Raw genomic sequence first — 3,028 nt, 5'->3', positions numbered from 1 at the left:
ACTGGTTCCTACTGTAGTAGTAGTACTCTAATACTGGTTCCTACTGTAGAAGTAGTAGTACTCTAGTACTGGTTCCTACTGTAGAAGTAGTAATACTCTAATATCGGTTCCTACTGTAGTAGGAGTAGTAGTACTCCAATACTAGTTCCTACTGTAGTAGTAGTAGTATAATAMTACTGGTTCCTACTGTAGTAGTAGTGGTAGTAGCAGTACACTAATACTGTTTTTTACTGTTGTAGTAGTAGTAGTAGTAGTAATCTAATACTGGTTTCTACTGTAGTATTAGTTGTAGTACAATAAGATTGGTTTCACTGTAGTAGTAGTATAAATCATCTAATACTGATTTCTACTGTAGTAGTAGTAGTAGTAATAGTAGAGTAGTACTCTAATACTTGTTTATACTGTAGTAGTAGTACTCTAATACTGATTTCTACTGTAGTAGTAGTAGTAGTACTCTTACACCGACTTCTACTGTAGTAGTATGGTCCAATGTGTTTACTTCTACAACACTCTCCCATTCAGTGGCCTACTGAAAGCCAATCAGAATTGAATTAGACAGAGAGTAAAAAACTCAATTTCAAGAATGAATGTCTTTTCAAAGACGTCCAATTTCAACATATTGGACACAGTCAGCATTATGCTAATCTGAATAAATATTCTATATAAACATCTAAATGAATGCATTCCTTACATTCAATTGGCCAGAGTGTACAGAGGACCAGCTCTAGTAGGGGGAGAAGTCATAGTGTGACGGACTGTATGGAACAGCCAATGGATGGACTATGGGGGCAGGCAGTCCTGTACTGGGTAGAAGGATAGGGTCAGGGGCCCTAATTCATTGGAAGGTTGCCTGGTTCCACTCTCATTCTATAGACTGGGTTCTGGATTGGCCCCCCACACACACTGAGCATGGCTTTGAAGGGCACTGACATGGAAAAATACACAAACTGGCATGTTGTGTGGGGTTCCCATCAGCATAAACTAGCCATGAATAACATGACATGCTATAGGTTAGACAGCAGCATGTTTATAACATGTTTATAACAACCTTACATAGCCAATATAACATCCCATTGGGATGAAGGAGCAGCAGCAGCATCCAACATTCAGAACACCTGATCACAGAGGGCTTGGTAGTCAGATACCAGACAAACAGTTGGCACAGCTAGACAGAACACAAAAGCAAGTCTCAACATTTCACAATGGATTTAATCAAATTAATGCAATTCTGACTTGAGTTTTTATCCAATAAAATAGCCCTCCTGTTTCCCAATGCACAGTAGAGGAAAACAGGCTTTTTGGTGACAAGCTTTCTCCCAAAACATGTTCCAGGGTCGTTATCCACAACGCGTCTCAGAGTATGGGAGCTGATCTAGGATCAGTACATACAATCATATTAATTATCATCTAAAAGTCCAAACTGATGCTAGATCAGCATTCCTACTCTGAGACGCTTTGTGGATACGGGCCCTGTTCCTGCTTTCTTAAGCAATGGCTGAGATTGAGAGAATAGATAGATTGCCGATACACAAAGACACAGCTAAATTAATAGTCTCCCTAACTTTCTCTCACACACAATATAAAACAAGACCCCAGGCTACAMATTTCAGGCAGGTCTAGACTGCTCCTGTTCCCGCCGAAGAGTCAAATGTTTATATACAGTATCTGATATAGCACGTCTCTATGTGAAAGCTGTCTGACTGACTCAATAGGAAAATGTGTGCGTAACAACGTGTAGAAACATATGTGCATCACCACCACCCCATGAAGGAGGTTATATAGCTTACAGCTAATCAAATATCTAATTTAGTGTGGATACTGTCGTTTCCTATGCAAGAAGCCTAAAAAGCAAAGAAATACCGTACTGCCTATTCTCTTCACATCAGGCAGTCCTAGCGGAACATAAGCAACTTTCCACTGTCATGTGAAACGTTATTGAATCAAAAATGAATTGCTAGATGCAATCAGGAGGGGAAAAAACGTGTTTTCCAAGCAAACCTTTTTTATCCATCTTTAGGTACAAGAATATATAAATGTTCTCGCGTAATTCCACTACACATTGCAATAAATAAAGGCACAACACAGCAAGTTGTTTTCCCACGTCAGCAGTGTTTTCAGAATGTTTTTAAGCACACTCCTCAGGCTACATAACAATAAAACATACTTTACAGTTAACGTTACATTGTATCCTACTGCGTCAGAAACAGMAACAATCAATAACTAGCCTGCTAACGATACTGCCATGCCACAAAGTTACAATAACAAGTTACTTTCTTTCTTGTTCGTGCTAAATTGTATCACGGGGTTTCGCTTGCTTGATGCAGACATTCCAACACCCCTACACATAATTCCAGGCAAAAAACTTCGACAAGAATTCACCAAAACGGTTGCCTTCCTATTGAGTAGCCAAAAGCAGCTCTGGGATTCAACTCTTTCCCCGGGCTTCATTTTCGATCCAGGGGAAATTCAGGCCAAAACTGTGGCTGCATTTTCAATCTGCGCCAAGATAGCAAGCCAGTCGAGGCTAGTAATTGAACGACTGAGCAGCGTTCAGCACGTCTTGACCAAAACATTTGCACCAGTAAAGGTTTTACTTCGCTACACTCACCTTCTCAAGGTCCGAGTGAAAGCCTAGAGACGATCTGGTAGAATGAATGCTTGGATTCAACCCAAGCTCACCCGGTGCTTACGTCTTGCTTTACCAGCGGCTCCGGTCTGCCGTTCTACTTCTTAGACTTGTCTGATGGGAGAGAAATTTGAGAATGCTATGCAGCTCTGCCCAACAATGGTCAACAGAGGGCGCCAGCACAGCATTGTCCCTGAAGAGGCTAAAGTCTTTAATGGATAGTTAGTTCACCCAAATTACATATGAAACTCATCTTCTTGACAGCCAGTCGACGCAATATTTCAATTTGTTGATTTAGTACTAAAGATGAAAAAGAGTTCATAAATAGTTTCTAACTGTTAATAATACATTGGTTGAAAATGTGTGATATTCATTCATTCAAGTATTGAGATTATGGCTGCA

General features: G+C 40.2%; 1 long non-coding RNA gene across 1 annotated transcript in view; it reads right to left on the bottom strand.

The window, feature by feature from the left end:
* Window positions 1-2,730, bottom strand: part of LOC111967381 (uncharacterized) — a 79,948-nt gene extending 77,218 nt beyond the window's left edge. The window contains exon 1 of the long non-coding RNA XR_002877756.2: window positions 2,609-2,730. This is a non-coding gene — a long non-coding RNA (uncharacterized lncRNA). The remainder of the gene's footprint in view (window positions 1-2,608) is intronic.
* Window positions 2,731-3,028: the final 298 nt, after the last annotated feature.

This window comes from Salvelinus sp. IW2-2015, linkage group LG8 (assembly GCF_002910315.2).
Source record: "Salvelinus sp. IW2-2015 linkage group LG8, ASM291031v2, whole genome shotgun sequence".
NCBI classification, from domain to species: domain Eukaryota; kingdom Metazoa; phylum Chordata; class Actinopteri; order Salmoniformes; family Salmonidae; genus Salvelinus; species Salvelinus sp. IW2-2015.
This window is presented reverse-complemented; position numbering and strand designations above follow the sequence as displayed.